Source organism: Strigops habroptila, chromosome Z (genome assembly GCF_004027225.2).
Source record: "Strigops habroptila isolate Jane chromosome Z, bStrHab1.2.pri, whole genome shotgun sequence".
Classification (NCBI taxonomy): Eukaryota; Metazoa; Chordata; class Aves; order Psittaciformes; family Psittacidae; genus Strigops; species Strigops habroptila.
In genome coordinates this window covers 17,469,061-17,492,284 of record NC_044302.2, presented here as the reverse complement: position 1 = coordinate 17,492,284, position 23,224 = coordinate 17,469,061, and the positions used below count along the sequence as shown (strand labels likewise).

Here is a 23,224-nt window from a genome sequence, read left to right as displayed (position 1 = left end):
CCTGTCTAGCAGAAAAAAAAAAAAGTACGGACTACAGACTGAAAGATTGCTGAAGCCAAGCATTCAAACTGAAAACAGAACTTTTAAATTGTGAGGCTGATTAACAATTGAAATAAATTCCAGAGAACTGGTAGATTCCCCATTTCCCACTGTCCTCAGACCAACTGACACTGCTCTGAAAGATGCATTTACACCCAAAGACAAATCATTGGACTTGATACAGGGACAGCCAAGTGAAATGTAATGCCTTATGATATACAGGAGGTTAAACTAGATGAACTGACGGTCCCTTCTGGCCTTAAACTCCGTGAATCTATGAATCATAGAAAAAGAACATGCAACAAATACAGGACATGGAGAATAAACTACAAATCTTTCTTTAAAATGTTTGTTCCTTTGAATGAACTGAACTCCACTCCGTAATTTGAGCCCTCTTAATTTTACCAATGGCATGCAATTCTTTTGATATGCCATTTTAAAATGTATTAAATTTTCATTCAAAGTATTTGTTTAAATTAAAAGCTGATAAAATCAAAGGCAAAATTTATCTTCATTCCTAAAGAGTATAGACTTGAAAATGGCATTCCTTTCAGATGAAGGAAATACATCCTCTTACTGTAGTATTCTATTAGAACAATCCTTGAATACAGCTCTGAACATCTACTGAAGTGTGCTTTTGAAGAATGCACAAGATGAATGTCATATTCAGTCAGCATCCATAAATCAACTTGAATAATTTAATACCTGTTGAAATTTTCCTCCAATTTATTATATGAAATAATAACATGAGAAGTAATTACAATGAAGAAAAAGTTCAGGCGCAACAGCATTAGTTCAACATCTAGGATCAAGTGTCAGTGGAGATTAACAAATTTCATTCATTTTATCTCCAGTACTGGAGACATGCTGCTCCTAGCTTTAATAGTCAGGAATGTCTGTTAGTTAAACGACTTTGTAAAGGCAGTCAAGTGAGGGCAGACAGCGACAGTTTAATTAGGGAGCTTGCTATAACTCTCTCTGGGAGCTGTAGGCACTGGACTAGAACAAGTGTAAAACAGCACTCAATACGGACTAGCAACCTCTGTCCCCCCTGTGCAACAAAACCCCTCCAACACAAAAAAAACCCCAAGAAGATACTTTTCATGGCAGATTCTCTCATTTATTCTGGCGTCAGGTTGGCTACAGGTGAACAGAGTGACATAACCGCTGCAGCAGAAGAAAGGTAAGGTTAAGAGAGCAATCATTTATCTTGTATTGATTTCTGGACACTATGTCCTAGATACATTCCAAGATAGAATGACAGCTTTCTGTTTTGTGTCGGTAAGAGAAGAAAATGACTAGCACCAGTACCCATTGTTTTCCTATCATATTTCCTTTTAGAAACATGCCACACTTAGATTTTTATTCAGACAAGGAAATCCAAACAAGTTTATCACAGAAAAGGAGGGTTAGGGGATGGTTAATCAGCCATTTGTCTTTGCTGCTGGGTAGTTGGGAGTCAAAGGGTCAAAACCAAGCACAATTGGACCATTTGGTTTTATCTCAGGTAACCCTACATCTCTGGTAATTGAACCCATTGCACTCGGTCAGAGTTCCTGTCACTCATATTCAATGTCTGTCATTACTGAGAAATGCTTCATGACATATTACACTGACAGAACTACCACTGCAAGACTAGAAAGAATCCCCAGGCACCAGAAGTAGAAGACAATGGAAGCTTCTTTCAGACCAGTGATGTTTAACATTTTGTGTGCTGACATTGTGACTGTAACCACAATATAACGAAAGTAGCAAATAGAAGATCCAAAAATAAAAAAAAAAATCCATAGTTTGTCTGTTTATCTGCTTCAAGGACTAGCAGGCAACACCAGAAATAAAACAAACTGGCAGCACCAAGGTTACTTGCACATAACATTAAAAACCCTTAGAAAAAGTTGTACGTATAAACACACACACTTAGTAGGGACCTAAATATGATACTGATTTTATTTCTGATAGGCTTTAGAAATATCACACCTCCCTTAACCACAAGCATCCAAATTCTTTTCCTTCTTCCATCATTTCCTTACTTATAAGCTGTAAACTGTAACAGGAAGAATAGTTTGCATACTCCCTGATGTGCTGAAGACAAGAGAAAACACCCTAGTTTAAAATCTCTGAAATGCCCCTGCACATAGAAATTTTAAACACAAAAATGTCAAAGTTATCCACCCACTTTTCAGCTTTATAATTCTTACAAATGATCCCCTAATTTATTTTTTATGTAGAGGCATTAATACACTTTGTTAGGTCACACAAAGCGTGACCACAATTGTCTTCATCAGATATATTTAAGCCAGCTTCTGTGGACCACACAAATTTTTGCCAGAATCTGTCTCAGTCCAGGGGCTTAAAATTCTACAAATGTATCAATTGCACATTAACATTGTATTAGCACATTCATTAGAAGAAACAGTGAATGAAAAGCTGAGAGACTTGAACTTGGAGATAGTGAGGGGAGGCAACGGGAGGCAACAGAAGACACTAAAAGCTTCATTGTGATCTTGATGGGTTTAACTCCATTCTACCTTCTTTTCATAAGAACGTCGAAGCAAGGAACCTAACAAATCATTTAACTGAACCTCTTAAAGTAACTGATGCGAAAATTGATTTCACCATATTTAAAACTTCATTTCTAAGAATCAGCTTTAAAGAGTTCCTAGATTCCCAAGACCCAGTACCCAGTCTAAACATTAAGACTGTATTAGCTACAATCTATTTGTAGCAGTTTCTTGTACTGTCTTAGAGATGTCTAGACCAATCAGCAGAGAGAAACAATTTCTTTCCATCCTTGGTGCCCTGAATGAAAATTAAACAGGATTAAGTTCTTCTCCCAAATTTGCTGCAAGTCCAGAATTTTAGCAGAGATTATTATATTAAACACTCATAGCCTCCAGGCTGAAGCAAATACCAAAGGAACATCAACAGTGTGAAGAGTTAGCTTCCACCCTAGGATTATAATGAATTTCACACAGAATAAAGGAAAAATATCCTTAAACTAGATATCTCACATTTTATGAAATCAATTTTGATTAATTTATAGGATTAACCTAAATTTTTCCACAGCTGTCATGCAATATGTGATTAATTTTAAATAAGAAGTTGCTAGGAATTCTGAGATCAATAAGTAACTTCAGCATTATTCATTATATCAGCAAAAGAAATCTGAACAGCAAACATGAAGTCACCTTAAACTATGAAGTTGCTCCATGAAGAACTGAGAATATACTGCCTAAAAATTCTAATATTAAAGTACATTATTTCTAAAGCAACCATTATTTTCACTTCGAGAATAGTATTTCATTTTGAAGTACATTCACACACACAAAAAAATCTTAAATAGATTTAGAAACTACAGTTTGCAGCAGTAAAAGCAGTTAAGATGTCCAGTAAGAAATATATGACAAAGAGCAGCACAATAATTCAGCTATAAATAAATCTGGCACAATACCCGTTATCTTGTCATACAGTAAGAGAATACATCTCCAGTCCCTCCATGCTGGATTTTTATACTGTATTCCTATGCTAAAAGCCTTCTTAGAAGCAGATGCTTCAATTCAAAGTTCCAAAACCCCACTCATATCTACCAGCTCTATTCAGCTAACTATTGCTGCCCATTCCCCACACCAAATACTTTTTTTAAAGCAGTGAGCAGATTTTGGAGTACTATGGCCAAGAATCAAAATGAATGATACTCAGGTCTATAGCCTAGCAGGAAAAAATGTGTTGCAACAATTTTTCTAATGCTGAAATACCATTTCACCAAATGTTCCTGTCAAGGCATGGTTTAATTACCTTGGCACGCATGCCACTTATAATCACCTGTCATTAGCAACAATGCTTGCATCTGTTTACACGTCTGTCAGAAATGCCAGCCCAGCTGAAGTCTAAGAATAAGACAACTTTTGCTAGCACTTGACCCCAGATGTGGAAAGGTCACCTTAAGGTTATCTATCCCCAGAGTGAAGCGTGTACAGTAATAAAAGGTTCTTTATTAATTCTTTAGTTTATAATCCATTTGCTTACTTCTATACAGAATTCCAGTGCTCTAAGCTAACAAGACAATACAATATCTATATTCTTTCAAAACTCTTCCTGATTTTTTTTTTATTTGGAGAGATTGTTGTAAAACCATTTCCAAATTTAGTTATCCAGAACACAGGTAATTATTTGCCCTAGCCCATTAAATCACAGAGTGACAGCAAAGTTTGGGATGGAAGGGACCTTTAAAGGTCATCTAGTCCCAATCTCCCCTGCAATGAGCAGGGACATCTTCTACTAGCTGAGGCTGCTCAAAGCCCCATCCAGCCTGGCCTTGAACGTTACCAGGGGTGAGGCATCTACCACCTCTCTGGGAAACCCATGTCAGTGTTTCACCACCCTCGTCATAAACAATTTCCTCCTTATATGTAGTCAAAATCTACCCTCTTTCAGTTTGAGACTATTACCCCTTGTCCTATCACTACCTGCCCTTGTCAAAAGCCCCTCTCCAGCTTTCTTGTCAGCCCCTTTAGGCACTGGAAGCTGCTCTAAGCTCTCCCCAGAACCTTCTCTTCTCCAGGCTGACCAAGCCCATCTCTCTCACCCTGTCTCCATAGCAGAAGTGCCTTAGCCCCTAGAGCAACTCTGTGGCCCTAACTGGGTCCACAGAGCAGCTATTGATTAGCTGCTTTCCACAGAGGTAACCTTAAATAGAGAATGAAGAATACAATTTTATGAGCAGTATTACCCTTAAATATGGGAGTGGAGCAAACATGCCAATGACAATTATAAAAAGCTGAAAGTCATTAGGCAGCGACATTATGAAAACTTCAGGGGCTGATGGACTACAAATTCAATTGTCATCTTCATCCTGACTCTAGAAATGTGCATTTTAGGCCACTGCTTTAATTAGTGGTATCAAAGGCTTTCTCAAAAAATTATGTGGTTTTAAGCTATTTTATGAGGTATCCCATTTGCGGTTTCCTCCGCACAAGGTATCTTTCTACTGAGACAAATAGTTCTGTCTTCCATGTCATTTAAATGGATAAAGGACTGCTGTGGATTTTTAAAGTCAGTCAGTAGTATTTTGCTCTTTGGAATCCATTCAGCAAGTGGGAGTTGAAATTCGCAGCAAACATTTTCTTTATGAGAAGCAGAAGAGAGAAAACTAGATAACAATCTACTGCATAAAGAAATAAATACTGCAGTCTTTGACAGAGAAAAATATGCAATGTGCATTTTTGTGACATGCATTTAAACAAGATGTTGCTGATCATTTTTTCATCTATTTTGATTCAAAACTAATGACATGGGAGAAGGGTCCCATCCTGATATATACACTCTGGTGGGGGACACTTTCTCTACACAGATTGTCACAGCATTTTTCTGTAGATTACATACATCAGTTTCAAAGGTATTCAGCAACAGATAACAACAACATTCGAGACTCTTTCACAACTTCCAACTGTAAAGAACTCAGTACTACAATCTTTTCACCATACTGCTTTCTCAGCATGGATTTTGCAGACTTGAGGCTTCTCTCTTTTTCACTGTCATATGTATTGCATGGTAAATTCATCTAGGAATTTCAAAGTGCTATAATAAGGTAGAATAAATAGTCTAAGCTATACTTAAAAGACCTTTCTGGAGGTACAGAGCAATTACACCATTGCTTTGCATTTCAAGTTTTTTATAACGCAAAAGGACAGGGCAAGACAGGACAAATGCTGAATGATATTCTGGCAAACTCTGCTTACTAGAAGGACTCATTATGTTTGTATTCAGTATACATACCAGGAAATCAGGGATGCATGCACATGCATGTTGGGTGGCAGGGCAATAACATACTAAAATGAAGGGAAGACCCTATTTTGATAGTTTTTGTAACTCTATGACTAAGACTCCTGGAGCAAAACAAATATATTTCTATTCTGTACTACGCAACTGGAACACTCACTATATGCTGTTCTAGCACTTTGGCAAATATTTCTAGAACAAGTAAACAAGGAAATTACAAAAGCAATCTTATGGCTCCATCCTGCAAATGCCATCTGCTGCAGCACTTGCTTTTTAAAACCAGAGCAAGTTAAGCTGTGCATGCAGAAGTGTTTTAAAGGCTCAAAACTCTTCATGCATGTCAGCACTTGAAGGGCAATGCCCCACACAGAACAGACAGACACCTGCCCTTTCCTTTACACAAGCACACAGATGGCATCATTGCATTCTAGCTCCTGCTCGAAGGACTGGAGATAACTTCTTGTATACAAAATCTCTAGTAAGTTAAAGGACCTTCCACCAAGTTCTTCAGCTGGTAAATTAATAGAGTTTAATGCACAAGTATTTTCACATCTTTCTAATGTTGAAAATAAAAGCTTGCAGATGTTACAGAAACATGCAGCTATGGTGAATGCTACAATTTAAATGCACTTTCTATACTTGTAAGACACATGAAACAAAGCCAAGAACTCTTTGGCTTTACATTCTAGTGAAATCCAAACTGGTCTGAACGATTATAAATGGTTACTGTTTGTCTTGGCTCCTACCTATATCAGATTCAGACTGAAGAATCTTAGTGAAGAAATTATAAGGGATAAAATGGATATTTCTAAACTACAAGACTGCAACTCCAGTGGCTCAGTATATCAGTTTTCTGTTTCATCTAAGTCTGCTGTAGAGAAAATTGTGGGATCGGACAACACAGGATAGAAAACATTTACCTTTGTGAGCCAAAAGCTCCTTGCCTTGATTATATTGAAGATTAACCCCCGCACCCCAACAAATCAGATGAAGATCAGTTACATTTTGTTAATGACTCAAAGGGGCACAGGTTACCAACAGACTAGATACCAAATGAATTTTGAAGTGCGCTCAATTAAAAAGGTATATAATTGCAGTAAAATTAATCTAATGCTGAATTTTAATCCTAGAATCATGAGTGCATTTTTTCAAGTAACTTTGAGGTTTGTACCATCTAAAATTAAGGGGAAGCAAGCACTGCCATTGTGTCTTCTGTTTGATAGGGAGACATAAGACTGAAGGCTGGCAAGTCTATCACCACTTAAAACCTGCCCTCTTTGTTTACTTTGGTTTTTTTATCTGACATTAATGACTTCTTGGCCAGATAGCCAGGCCACACTGGTGACATGTTAGTCGTCAGCATTACTCACATCCAGCACAGAAGGAGAAAGTAGCATTTGTGAGAGTAAAACAGACCAGTATTGCCAGCTTTTGTTTCATTTTGAGTCAATCAGCAGAATTGGATTAACAAGTAGAAAGACATAATCTATTGTGCACAGGATGCACATCAGAATGAAAGCTCCTTCCTCAAAGTTTGTACCAAAGCCCTAACTGGTGTCTGAATAAGCAACATAATCCTAACTTCAGCTGAAACATAATGTTCACGGTAATATTAACACTGATACGCAAAGCTTCCTACAGTCTCTACAAAGTTTGCTGGATGGTGAGTATAATACTATTTGTGTGTTTGACAACCAGAAACAAGTTAGAAGTGTCTCAGAGACCAGGCTGATCAGTGCTGAGGATGAACTCTTCACAGCATCCATGCAAGTCCAGGCATCCATCAAGGCAACCATAATTGCCATCCTTACTCATCAATTACCAATTTCCTAGAAATCCTAGAAAAGATAAATACTGGTACAGAATTTGGCATTATATAAACTGAGAATCACAGTGGACGATGCACAGAGGACAAGAGACATATGAATCATTCTCCTGCCTAAACTGGACTATGAATTCTATAGAATATAGACCACATACTATTATTCTAAATGCTCCCACAGTCAGCACATGATCAAGAGCTTGAAATACATCATTAATTTATTATAGATTATCATTTCTATTCTACCTTCTCATAACACATGATGAATATGACTAGAAAAGAGATGCAAAAATGGAAAAGATTAGGACCAAGGATACATGGAAGGCAAGAGGGAAGCGGGGAATGGAAAATTTCTGGGGAAAAAAAAAACCAAACAAAAAATTTTCCCTTGAGGCCTTTGTTGAAAGCATTGAAATCTGTCAGGAAAATATGATTTTTTTTTTTAACTGAATTTTTTTTTAACTGCATACTAAAGAATTTGTTGAGTAACATTACAAATCCTACTAGTATTGTGACTGGTTAGACAGAGGCTTACTGACTACTAACCAAAGACCGTAAAAGTTGTACCACTGCCACATACATAAACCTAGCATTTCCTCCTTTAACTCCATTATTCACTCCATTATTCAACATGTGAATAATGTTGAATTAAAGATAGATGCTATTTAAGAACCACCCAATATTCCAAGCCACAATTTAAAGTGAGGGACACCTACCTGAGTTTTTACTTCCTCCCATGACATGTATTCATCACACAGAAGAAAAAATCCCTAACCTGTATTACTTCTAGAGGTTCATTATGTCCATGCTTTCCACTGTCCTGTAATTGAAGTAATTATTACAAATAACTGTCCCCTAAAAGTAAGCTCACTGATACCAAATTCAATTGGGAACCATCTGGTTATAGTTTTCCACCTTCCAGCATCAGTGGTGATGGTGGTTATACACTCTAAAATGAAGTTTTAAATAATTTGATCAATCTAAGCAGCATTCAAGTAATGAACGCCGGAAGTTTCAGCTTTCTAAGAAATTGTTTTATTAGAAAAGACAGATGACTCATGAAAGATAATTTAGCGTATCTGTAACAAACATATTACCACAGTATAAGACAGGACATAAAGCTTGCTGTTTGCACCATTAGGTTTGCCACAACAAATGAGACGCTGTATGTGATGTATAGCACAGGGAAGCAACCACAGCTGTTTGCTTCTGTAGAGGAGTGTGTAGGTGCTCTGCACCTGAGTCTGCAAATATTTATTAAGCCCTTAACAGTGAGGTTGTGATGTTCAGAACAGCTATTGCTGAAACCATTATCTATGGATAATTAACTATGTCAGGACACTGAGGTCCTAACATGAGGTCCTCATAATTCCCCACTAAGGGAAAGACAGTACAACATTATTATATTAGTAATATTTAACAACAGGATCCTACTAGTTGTGTTTTAATAATGAAGGCTGAATACCACAGCAAGGTTTAAATGAATATTAGTTTCCGAAGATGCAGTTTAATCTAGGCTTAAATTCTCAGGTTGTGTTAGTGCTAAGCAAGGTGATACACCAATAAACAAGGACTACATCTGATCAGAAAATAATTTATAAATAAATAAAGCGTTTGTGTCCTTGCACATTTAATTATTATTAATGAATTTTTTAATTGTTTTCCAGCAGAAGTCTGTAAACTTATTGGGAAGAAAAAAGAAATGTTATTGGGAGGAAAAAAAAGTGTTCTTATTTGTCACTTGACCAAAATAACTCACTTGAACTTTGGAAGCCCTGGTATTTTTTTCAAGCATTTTTAGAAATAGCTAGTAAAAAAAATTTTTCATCACGCAATAAAAAGGCTTTTTGACACATAAAGACAAAAGCTTCAGGCTGTTTATTAAGACTACTTCCTACTGTGTTGGGCTTTGTTTTATCTCATAATTAAAATCACACCTGAGCTGGGCCATCTGTGAGAGTGTATTAAGTTTCTTACAAAACATGAAAATCCTTTCAGTTTTTCCATACAAATGCCAATAAATCTTGTAGGGGTTTTTTGTGTATGTGACACAGAAAAATAATATGCTTAAATAAAGGTCAGGCTTTGAACAAAAAAATGAGCAGGCAAACAAAATTATTTTTCTGTATTCATCATGAATTGCACCTCATAATAACTGATGCATTTTAAAAAGTTGTACACTTAAGCATAAAAATGAAACCTTTTCTCTTCTGATATTTGACATGTTGTTTTCTTGCAGCTTCTTTTGTAGGGTAAAAATAAAAATTAGTAAAAATTGAAGGATTAGTATTTTCCATAGCAGTTAGCAATTAAGACTGTGCAGAAAAGGTCAGTCAGCACTTTTGAGATCACCAACTCTGTCGGCATGCTACGCATGCGCTTATAGGCTCTAGTGAAAAAAAAAAAAGCTATGGATTTCATAAATATAGATACTTTATAAAGTTTAAAGGTGTTTTTTGTTTTGTTTTGGTGATTTGTTTGTTTAGTTTGTTTTAAAACACTCTGAAGAGAGACCAAGAGGATTTCCTTTTACAGAAGGACATTGTAGAGGGTGAAATCCCTAAATATAGTCCACATCCATCAAACCAAGAATACGTCTCTTCAAAGTTCTTCTGTGTGCACAGTTAAACTGAAGCTCTAATGACAAGAGGACCTAAATTCACATTATACTATTCAGACATAAAGTATTTTGCTTCAAACACATGAAAATACAAACACATAAGTGATGCTATTTCTTTTGTTCCAAGCTATATTTCTTCAAAGTAATCATATACATTCTTGAAATTATCTTGTTTAATGCTACTGTTGAGCCAGGAACCAAATACATATCATCCTCATGCTTCTTAATCCTGTAACTTTAATTACACAAGTAAATTTGCATAGTATTTTGGTAGCCTAGCAATTCTACCCAGAAAGTTTTAAACTTCTCACCCAAGGTGAATTAGAAAACCGCTATTTTACACATAGAGAGCAAGTAGATTAGAAGGCCCTAAAATGGCAGTGAGGAACAGTGATTTTTCATCTCAGAGTAACAAAAGAGCAGGCATGGGAATATTGAGAAATAAAAGAAAAATTATTTCACATCAGAACGTACTATATTAGAGTACAATAAAACAGCAGTATTGAGAACTAGTTTTTATAGGCAAACTGAATGAGCAACTGCATTCAGTGCTCCATGGATTTCACAAGATTCAATACACATAGAGGTCTTCCCACGCTACTGGAACTTACAATTAACCATCAATGAGCAGAAAACTCAAAAAAACAAAATTAAATATTATTTTTTCCTTCTACATTTTGAAGCACCAAGATTCAACAGTGATCTGCACAATCTATCATGGATTTAAATCCCTTTGATATTTACATATACTTGAGCTACAGAATTATTTTTATTCTTAGAAATGCATTTGGCTGATAGTGCACTTAATTGGCAAGCTCAGTATTTGAGTTTGTGTTCTTTTAAATTACTACTTTTACAACAAAAATTAAATTCTGTGTGTTACAAATGAGATTCTAAAGCCATTGAAAAGCTTCCTTTTTTCCCAAATGCGGTTTCTGTTTTGCTTTTTTTTTAATCTAATACTGAGGCTATTTTGAAAATTCGTTTTCTTCTTGGGTTGATGATTCAAAAGAATATATTAAGTCATGTTAAGCAAGAAACAGCAACACTTTTTTTAATGTGTCTGCCTGGGACAACTGAGTGGTCTGGATCCAACTCTTCAGTTACTCTGTCCTCCATTATTTTACAGCTACTTTCATCCATCTTCCTAAAAACCAAGTTCACAGTACTACATAGTTCAATCGCTTTCCCAAAGCAGTTTTTCCAATTGAAGTAGGCCAAAAGCCAAGAAACAAAGGCACTCTATTCTGAAAAAAGGTTTTCTCATTCAATTGCACAAAGAGATTTCTTATATTTAAGAGAGAATTACTTGGTAACGACCAATTTACGTGCCTAATTACAAACCATAAAGACTTTCTCAATCGGATATGTCTTTCTGCAGCAGTGTCACAATAAAAGTCTGAGATTCCATAACAAGAAAATGTGAAGGATACTTATCAGGACCTGTGCCCTGATTCTCTCTCTTCTCAGTTACATCAACTTAAATCTAGAGTAGCTCTCTTGAACTCAGCAATATTGCAACCAATCCGAGAGAAGATGATGATACTTTCATGTGATTTTAAGCAAAATTAAATACTTTGAATACTTTGCAGTCGTCTTATCCCTTCAGAAACCAGTATGGGACACAAAAATTCTCAGACTTCTTCCCTGCCCCAACCTTCTCTACCTACAGAAATTCCTTGAAAAATTAGTGAGAACTATACTACAGCTACTGCAGATACCTCCCAGTCATCAGGCAGAATCACACCTAGGAAGTACCCCACAATGGAGGAATTGCTTTGCCAATACTGATGGACTCTTTGTACAGTAATTGACATCCTACGAAGTCAGAGATAATGACGTAGATGACCAGATGAAGTAACCCCACATTAGATGACATATGCTAGCAGCAATTATGATTTTTCCCCTATGCCTTCTGCGAAAGACAAGGAAAGGATGAAGCCAAGAACGAACTCTACTTCTGAGAAGCAACACCTCTGGGTCTACTCTTGAGGCAATCCTGGTTTTACACCTCACTTTGCCCATGGTTGTGCCTAATGCAGAGCTTCCCTCTACATAAACTAAATAATCAGAAATAGAAGATTCCATACAGTTGAAACTTAGGAGTTTCTTCTGAGAGTACACTGAAAAGCATCCCGTTGACTCTGGGAAAATAATGGACCTCCAGAAGATATCACAAGGCACTTTTACTGTAAATTCCAAAGGAAAAGCAATAATGAACATACATTAAAAGTGTACTAATTTGCACTCTCTAATCAGCCTTCTTCCTCCCACTTAGCAAACATGGTAGAGGTCCAATTTACAAAGTCAGCAGTATTCTGAAACATTTTTCTTCCCTGTATAATGAATGACCAAGAATAATTAAAACTGAATGAAGACTGACAAAACAAATGAACAATGTATATTTAGATGCATTATCCTTGCTGGTTTTCATTATTGTGTTTGTTCATTTTGTCCTCAATTGAATTCACAACATTTACTCATTCACAATGGGTCTGCACATTCACATCTGCACAGTGGTTGTCTATGAAATGCGTTAAGTATCAGCTTTCAGTCTTCCTTCTCATATGCCCTCCCAGCTGTAAATGAGGTTAGGAAACAACACTGTAAACACAGAAGTCCTTTCGAAAGGTAAAATAGTGAAAGGAAAAAATGCTTCTCAGGAAATTAGATTTGTACTTAGGTTTTACTCTTCAAGGAATTCCTAAACCTTGACAGCATTTAAAACTTCTGAAATACAAAATACTACAGGAAGAGGCAGCAGAATAAGGCCTTATATTTTTATGGTAGTCTTGTATTACTACTATAAAGAGCAAAATAAGGCATTATAGTAATAATGTGTACAACAAAAATATAAATAGCACTGAATGCTGAGCTCATTGGTCCGAGTAGTGGGCTGCCTTACTTTTTTTATTTTTACCCCCCTTTTTAAAAGAAAATGAGCATTTGCAATTCCTTCAGTAAAAACAGGATACACACAGATGTCATAAATAATTCCAATATAAACCCGTGCTAATTCATTTAATGCGAAACTCCAATACAAATTACTTTGCAGTGAAGTTGCACCTCCTCTTATTGTGTATGCGAAATAAAAGCGAACAGATGTGCTCTTCCAAACCAAGCTATTGCTACAATTAAACCAACAGTCATTTTACAAACCAGCGAGCTATTTCACATGCGTCTATGGCACTAATCATCTTCTCTCCATCACCGCAGCCCAACAGAACAGCGAGTTATTTATAGAGTTATCTATCTTGCACTTTGCAGATGATGCCTTACATTATGACAACAGTGAAAAGGTCTCCGTACCTGCCTACCTAAAACAAGTTTTTGTAAAGTAATGAATAGAGACAGCTTGGGGACTATCCACCTGCACTGCCTGCCTTTTACTGCCTGCAAAGTGAAACCACAAGGGATTGGCAGAAGGTACTTGTCTGACAGGGCCAGGACAGCCTTCCTCCTCAGTGACAGCCCGGGCCTAGCCTCTTAAACCTGACCCACCATAATTCCTTCACAATGCAGCAGCTGACAGTAGCAGCTGCACCTCCTAAGCGAGATGGATGGAATTTTCATAACTAGTTCCCCAAGTTACATTTTACCTTCAAGATAATTTATGAGCTGCTATGGAGCCTTGAAGAGACAATATGCTTGCCATAAAACTAACTCTAACAGTCTTGTAGGTTATAATTAACACTGGGAGGGTAGCACCAACTGGATGAAACACATGGCATAATTGATGGTGAAACTGGAAATTAAGGAAGCTAACAATATCATTACTGTGCACATCACTTTAGTGAAACCTATGCGTTCCAGGGGTTAATTACAATCCCCTCCTAACGTACACATTCTGACGGGGAGTGGATGAGTGTCACAGCTAGGAGGAGGCAGGTTTGCTGGCAAGGCCACCTTGCACCTGGACTGATGTATATATTGGTTTTTTTCGCCTGGAAGAGATATACATGTCAAAGCAGCAGCACCAGCACCTGAACATCTGGCAGCAGGCACACTGTAGCTTAGAGATAGATGATTGCTCAAGCCTCATAGAATATTTCATTTTCTCTGTAGCCAGCATACTTAATGGCAAAGAAGAAAAAAATTCTCTGTGAGATTTCACTTAATGGCACACACTATTAATTTAAATGATTTGAGCAAAGAAAAACATTTTAACTTTATATTGCCATAACAGCAGCAAATTTAGATTTTTTTTTTTTCTTCATCAGAGTATTATCATCTTGGTTTATTACATTAGTCTTTAGAAATATGCAGAGCAATCCTTTTAGCATCTTGCCTGTCAAGGGAATACTGAAGTGAAGATGCAATGCTAGCAAGCTAGTTAGTCAGAAATAATATTATAAACTGCTGCCATCTTTGGCAAGGAGAACAGGCAATTCATCTACCTGCATCTAAGACTCTACTTTCTAGCCAAGGATTAAGGAATCATTAGCGTAATATATTTATTTGAATCTCAAATTATTTTAATTTTTTTTTTTTTTTGTCCCTGGACAAGTTATGTGAAAATGTACAGATAAATGACGCAACAGTGTCACCTACAGGCAAACAAAACAGTTTAAATCCTTCAACATTGTACCCTCCTACCTCTCAAATCCCTTTCCTCCACTTTTTTCCCCTTCTACAATCTTCCCCTCAATCCCTAAAACACATATCTGGATTTTGGGATTATCCATTTCTCCAAATATAAAAAGAAGGGCAAATACCTAAAATGCTTTCAGGAAGGCCTAATATAAAATAAGTAGACCTTATATGTAGTAAATTATTCCTTACAATAAACATGCTGTGCAGCTAGCAAGTCATCTACACTGGAACGGATACACCAATCACCTTACATCTCCTGAGCACTTGTTCAAATCCACCTTTATTGGGTGGTCAATAATAATTCTAATGAGAATATTTTTCAGAACTCAGAAAGACCAAATGTTGATATTACTAAATATGAGAAAATAAAAATGAGAAAACATTGACTTGCCTAAAAAACAACCAGCAAAAAAATTAGACTATTTTCTAACATTAGACTATTTTCTAATTTAGACTATTTTCTAAACCTGTACAAAAAATTACTTCCAGCATACTTTGGAGCTAAATCTAACTCTACCACATCCACAGGCATAACTAATGGATCCATTCAGCTTATCCTTTTAAAAAGAGTGGAACACCCTCTTATTAGTAGCTCTTAAAATTCTCAGAACTTTCTTTTTGCAACTGAATACTGTTTTCTCCTAGTACTACTGCTTTTACTTCAATACTCAATAGCCTTTTCTTAGCTTCCTCCACAAACCCTGCATTTTGAGAGCCTCTTTCTCAATCTTTTTGATACATGTCAAGATCACATTTTGTTTCAATTCTTTATCTTAATTTCGAATTATACCATTCATGTCCACTGATGTTACTTTAACAGCCTTCTTACCCATGAGTCATACGTGCTCCACCACCAACCCAGGCCAGATAATCTCTAGGATATAGCAATATGGAAATATGAGTATTGTGAATTACCACTAAGTTGGGGTGTTGCACACCTCTAGAATTGTTCTCAGTTGGCTAAGCTACTCAAGTAAGTTCTCCTGCCACTATTATATATGCTTCAAGCACTGTTCTATTTGGGGCTGCTGCCACTTAACAAGACAAAATATAAAAACAATGTGTGCTATATAAGAGATTCCCAAGTTCTCTGACTTGACAGAAAATCTTCAGCATAAGAAATGCTTCCTTTTTTAGCTATTTTAAACATCATAGTTTAATAATTGCACAGCAATTATACAAATATACATAGACAAAATAAACAGTACAAATAATATAGCCAAATTAAACTGTTAAAATACCCACTACTCTTTAGTACTGAAAATAAGCAAACTAATAATAAAGTAAAATCCATAAAAATCCATTAAAAAATAAGTAAATCCAATTCTGTTCTCCAGTTCATCTTAGTTTCTCTGATTAGTTGATACATCTTCAACCCATTCTTTCAACTCCCAGTGGACTGCACTTTCCTCTTATTCAATGCTGTTAACATTGTCCAATAATTTGCCATGGCTCATATGATTATCTGTGTACATTACAGTAACTTTCAGTGCAAGCAAACTGTAAAGCAAAGCAACAGACTCACACCCTCTTTTTGCTCACAATCAGCCATGATATTCATTGGCTTATCACTACCTCACAACCATGGTCTAGACTGCTTAGAGCACTGACAGCACCTTGCTCAGTTTCTATACCCATTTAATTTTTGGCTGCTCCGAAAAATGCCAGAAAGGGTACCAATTAGTGTCAGCTGTAACAGTTGCTTTATGTGATATACACACCTGCCTAGTAGGGCTGAAGAACCCATGCATTTCACATAGGCCATCAAACACAGATACCCACTGGGAATAATCTTTGGCACTATCTACCTGAACCATATTTGAACCGCTGACCTGAAAACAAAAGGCTTCGTATTTCATCACCAATCCCTGGAGCCATCAAGTTCTATATATGTGGAAAAACTTTAATAACATAAGGCTGACAGCATTTAAGTCTTCAGTCACGAACTTATGTAAGCATCTGCTCACTCATGCCATGACATGATAAGCACATCGCTTGGCTAGGTAAACCCTTTACGTTACCCTCTACTTTTCCTGTATTGGTAATGTATATAGACTAACACAGATTTTCCAAATTAAATTTATTTAATTCAGCTTTGTGACAATAATGCTACTAACAACATTAAAGTCCTGTTTGGATAAGGCTTCTATTATTTTGCAGGATAGAGAATTCTATCTTTAGAGTTGCTTAATTTTGAATGTCTAGTTTTAGACAGTGTTTTAATGCATACTAAGTTTGCAAGTAGTTTTACAGACATGTAACCTACTGTGACATTAGCACATTTTGCTGAAGGCCAAAGAAAGTATGGATTGATACTGCAGAACAAAAAAACCTCAGTGGATAGAGCAAAACGAATCTCTGATAATTTTTCATTCTCTGGACCAGTTACACTTTATCCTTAGTTTATAACACCTTTAGCCTTAGCTAATGTGGGCTAAAGGCTTTAAGTCTTTAGCTAATGTGGGCAGCTGTAGAGCACTGTGCATCACACTGAATTCTCCTTGCTTTTCTCCTTTTCCCCTGCCTCTGGCAGACACCATTCTCCCTTACAGGGATGATGACAGCTGATGCTAATGCTACTTTGTGGTTCAACTGTCTGATGATGTGGCTAACATTTCGTCTACACAGATTATAGATTTGTCACCTCTGTGATCTATTCCATCTCCAGTATCCTGTAGCCTGGAAAAGCAATGATCTCCATTTCCAGCATTCATACCTCCCAGTGGTGGTGAGCAAATCATTGTCCAACCACTGGAAAAACACCACTAACTATCTTTCTTGTACTGCAATCATGAAAGCTTACATAAATAAGGAAATGTCATCCATGCTGACTTTAAAAGCACATCCAGGTGAAATTAGTCAAAAAAACCCCATCCAAAACAAAACATCAAATGCACCCTAATACACCAGGAAAATTCCTCATAATTTTTTGTTTTCGAAACTTTAATTGCACTATAAATAAGGACTAAATTTGTGTCAGTTGTCAGTTTTGGAACTGCCATTGAAGCATCTTTTGAAAAATATATCTGACATAACAAGAAGAAAAGCATGAAATCAAAAAAGGGAAGTGCCAAATAACTTTGGTTCAGTAGTTATTCAGGTATGGGATGACACATCCCTTTATGGTTTTCAGAAATGGAGCATTAAAACTAAACTAAAACGATACAGGAAACCCTCAGAGCAAACAATCCCTATGAAGTGCCTTAATGAAGAGTCTGACACACACAGAAGCTTCACACAGAGCTGAAGTTCTGCAACTTTGACTAGACTGCCCTATAATACTACTTGTTTTAAGTCCCTACACTGAATAACGTATTTTGCACCATGTCTTCTGTGTATATAGTGACATCACAAGGTAAGAAGCAGCATTTTCTGTAAGTAGCTACAGCTTTTAAACATGAAGTCTTTTCAAGGCTAATGGGTCAAAGGAGTTTCAAAGGAAAGAATAGTGGTGGTTAAACAGCAGCATTTAATCAAGCAGTATTTCCATTGTTCCGCAGAGTACTTGTACCTATTGATCCCAAGCTTGGCTGCTTCAAAGACGACTCCAGACAAGAAGCATAGGTGAAAGACAGAGGCAGAAACAGGAAGGGTCAGGGGAAGCAAAAGAAGCCTGGTAATAAGCAACTGGAGAAGAGTCAAAGGTCAACCAAGGCAGCTGATGTCTAAGCATAACTACAGCAGGAGACCTGACAACTTCATTGAAGTCACAGTGTTTTCTTCACTCACTTGAAAGCTGCAAGGTTGGTCTTCCGTCTGCCTCAAAATATATTCCTGATTAACATACAGTATTCAGCATTGATATCTAAGTCACACTGTACATTCACTTTCCGAAACACTGGTTGAGCTTACATACTGGGTGCTGAACAGTTTAATTTTCTTCTTTCAAAGAGCATATGCATGCAGACATACAAAATAGGAATATCAAAGAATACAAATATAATTTCTTTCTCCTACGATTTCTAAAATGATGAATCAAAATTTTTGTCTATGCCTGATGCTAACATACTGAGTATCTATTCCAGCTGACACACATATTGTCCAGAGAGGACAAGTGTTAGAGAAAACCCACTGGAGATGTCGCAGCTGTATGTACTGAGATTCTTAATAATTTCAATAATATGGACATGAAAAAACCCCTGTCATTCCAATGTTACATAACCTAACCACAACAGTTGTGCGTGTCTCATTTAACATGCATTCTATTTTAGGATTCCACAATTATATTCTTTGTTGTTCTTACTATAAAACTGAACAGCGTTCACAGTATAAAACAGATGAGGATTCAGTTGTCACACTATGTACTTATAATTTAAATTCCTACATAAATATCCACATAATAATCCAGATTTCACCGCTGAGCAATAAGACTATCTCAGTAGTAAGATAAACATTCACTGTAGCTAGAAAAAAAATACACACCTTTACATTGCTGTGTCAAAAGTTAGAGATCTAAAAAGGGGTTTGACAAAGGCAAAGAATGCGAAGGAATTATAGCTCAAGTTTGACTCAAAACCTGAAACTTCTATGATTTGTCACGAGTAAGGCATTTGTTCCTGAAGTGTGCAAAGATGGAAAAAAAACCCAACAATTCCAAAAATATACAGTGACCTGATTTAAAAAATGTTATGGGTTGTGGAATGACCTCATAAAAAGGATTTTTTTTCATTGTGTTCTTTAAATGAGGCAAGGTTTTAAGCTATTGATTGTTAAAAGATGTAATCAATTAACACTTTTCTGCTGTTTATCTCATGAACCAGATGAATTTTGTGTTCATTTTGGTCTAAATTATTTATTGAATGCTTATTCTCTTTTCACTATGTCAATTCGTCATTACATGATGCCTTAGAGAAAACTTAAGTAGCACAAGTATGAAAATACAACAATCATAAATAATTTTATCTTTCCTATCAAACTTTCCTCTTCATTATGTTTATCTCCAACACTTCACATTTTCCATTACCTGTCCAAATTTCCTCCAAGAGAAACAGTGCAATTTCACTCCGGGAAATAGTGAAATGGACATCAGAGTCTGTGTCATAATAAAACCATTTTGGAATCATAAAATTAATGCATGCAAAGAGACTTAAGAATAATTTGATTAACCAATTTTGTCCTTGCAGTTAACCATTTCAATGCAGTTAAACATTACCTTTTCTATTAGCCTATTGTTAATTTATTGATGACAAATTAGTTTGGTAGTAAATGTATTTATATGAAAAACATAGCAAAAAAATACTAGCAATTAAGTGCAGTACACCATGCAAATATTAAATATACTACTACTGTAACACGATACAAGTTCTATAAGGAGAAATAAGAGATACAACTTTTATTGAACAATAGTCCAGTTCTCCTGGGCATTTACTGATCAGGCAAAGTGCAACATTCCCTCTTGAAATTCAAGTACTCTTTGGCCAAACTCTTCCTTTCTGATATAACATTTTTTCTGGTTCCAGTTAAAAAGTAAAATAAAAAATGCCAATAGTATCATCAATAGGATAAAAATATTAAGGCTTTTTTGAAAATGAATCAGGTGCAGATATTGAACTGTACTTTTTCATCCTTTGTCTCACTTTTCAAATGATAATTTCTTCCACAGCAACCATTAAATCTTGCTCTATTCCAGCTCTCTGTATGGGTCATTGATTCTAGATGTACCATGGTTATTTTTAAATGTTTCCCTTTCGTAGAGAAAAGGGGGCTGTCTAGAGCCAGATGGGTAACTTCACACTTCATTTATCAAACCCAATGCATTAGACTCCACCCTCTCTTTCCCACTATTGCTGTTAAATTTCCATATAATTTGGTAACAATTTTCATTATCATACAGTGACCCTAAAAAGTCTATACAGGCTTGTATGGTTCATCCAGAATTCACAGCTGTTCCCTTTACCCTCTATTTGTTACAGTAGAATCTAAGGTTCCCCTTACTTTATAAGCTGAACAGTGACCTTCTATAAGCAGAGGTCAAGAAGGGGTCAGTTCAAAGGGCTAGAGTAGCTCTTTAACAGCTATAACAACCTGTCCATCAGGCACTATCATGCAACATAAACAAATCTGGGGCTTCAGAGACTCTGGACCATTTCTGTTAACACTTAGAGGACAGTCACTGAGTCCTACCTGAAGTATTTTGGATCACTACCACTCCACAGAGAACAACTTGAACCCCTACAAGACGTGCTCAGATACTTAAAATACTGATGACATCTTTAAGTCAAAAGCATATGAAATTTTGAGCCACAACACTACGTGCACTATCATGTGTTTTGGACTACAGAGCCGAAATAAAAACTGAAAGAGTAATTTCAGTTTATTAATATGCAGAGATAGTAGTACAGCTTAAAGCAAATAATGCAAGGACATACTATAACCAAGTAGATACATACAGAAGCAGGTCATATGCCTTTCTCTGAGAAAGGGTAACTTTCTAAAAGTTGAATTATTTTGTAATAGTTCCCAGCACACTTTTTTTTTTTTTATTTATGTAAGGTATCAATGAAACAAATAAAACCCATGAAAGAACAGAATGCTTACATAACTCTGCAAAGACCAAGAGCAGAGTAAAGTTTTTGTCAGCTGCCCTCCCTTCATTGACTTAAATTTCTTGAAGTTGTACTGTTCATAATGTGCTCTCTAATGCATAATGTAAGGTAATTAGAGTCATCTGTATTTAACTTCCAGAGGAAAAAAATTCTATTATCTAACCTAGCTGATCCCCTGATAGCCCATTGAAAGTAAAATACTGTAACCTATTGCCTGCCCTTTGACAAGTGCTAATTATTTCCTGTCCAAGCACATTTTTCTCATGTAATTCCAAAGTACACAATAGACTGATCCCTAAAACATGGGCAGCCCTGCTAGTACCACGGCAGGCGTTTTATAACTTTCACCACTGTATGCCCGATGGCTACCACAGTCAGTGCTTCATTCCAGACATCTAGCTGAAGCTTTGATGAAGTAAAGTGAGGTGTATGGTAACAGTCTGTTTATGCACGTCATATGGATGAGATTCTCAGATAGGTCACTGGAATGGGAAACATCAAATGGAAGGAAAAGGATTATCGATATTTAATACTCAAAGGACGCTTTCTTTCAGAACTTTCAAGGCACAACGCTATTGAAATTTTATTTCAGGTGTTTAGTTTTAAGGCGGTCTGCACTTCATCTGCTTGTGCCTCTCCCCACCCCCAACACAAGAACTTCAGCATTTCTGTGTCAGAGACTAGACTATGTCTACAACACCAGCCTCCGATTACATCGTGAGGAGTAAGCAGAGGCCAGCAGCATGGTAACACTCATTGCTTTTAAATGAGACCAGATTGCCACGATTCCTGATGACTTTGCATATTGGGAAATCATTGTTAAACTAAACAAACACTAAAAAGATATTCCACTCATTAGAATTGTTTAGCCTTTTCTTATCTCTAGGAAGCTTTCTATTCACATTCACAACAAAGATGCATGTGGCCCACAGAAAAGCCTTACGCGATTTCCTCTGTTTCCAATGTAGCCAAACCATTTGCATTATTTAGTACGCATGGTGATAGAAGGCAAAAATACCCCACAAAAATCCTTTAAATTCCTCAAAAAGGAACAAACAAAAGCCACATGATAACACCAACAACATTGTAGACTCTCCTCATCAAATTCTTTTCCACTCTGAGATCTTAAGTGATTAGTATACAGAGAAACATTCCATACTCGCAAGAATGCAAACTTGGAAAACACAGCCTCTAATTTGTATAATAATTGCTACTATGTAATAATGTTTAATTTTTATCTAAAGCTTCTAAACTGTTTCAAGCCCACTCACTGTAATTATTGGGAACAGCAAAGCCACTCAACTGTCAGATCTCGTATCGACAATTAACTTTCTAAACTCAATCTTGTAGAACTTTCAGGAACTTTCCAGTATTATACACCAACAAAACAAGGAGAACTCCCTTAACTGGAACCTTTAGTACAGGTAAAAAAATATGCCAATGAACTACTAATTTTGATTAACAAAATCTATTAAAGATACTTTTGACTAAAAACTGTGTTGAATTATAAGCACAGGACATTTCGTTTTAAAGGAAAACTGTACATTTGGTAGAAATATTTCAGACTGTTACAAATTTTATGTATCATAAATAAGAAAAAAGTAAGAGATTAGTTAAAGAATATAAATCTATAGCTTTTAGAAACAGATGTGAAAAAAGGTGACATTAACTCATTTAGCAGCTAAAAAGAAGGACACAAAGTGGCAGATAGTGGAAATTCTCTTTTTTGAATTCTCATACTTCTGAATGAATTACAAGTATGATGTATTTGTAGTTTCTGAAATGCACTCATCTGACTACATTCCAGTAACAAACTTTTTCAAATAA

At 36.3% G+C, this 23,224-nt stretch overlaps 1 protein-coding gene across 3 annotated transcripts in view; it reads right to left on the bottom strand.

Moving 5' to 3' along the window:
* FTO (FTO alpha-ketoglutarate dependent dioxygenase) overlaps positions 1-23,224 on the bottom strand; it is a 248,238-nt gene that overhangs the window by 112,641 nt on the left and 112,373 nt on the right. The gene's annotated exons all lie outside the window — the stretch shown is intronic.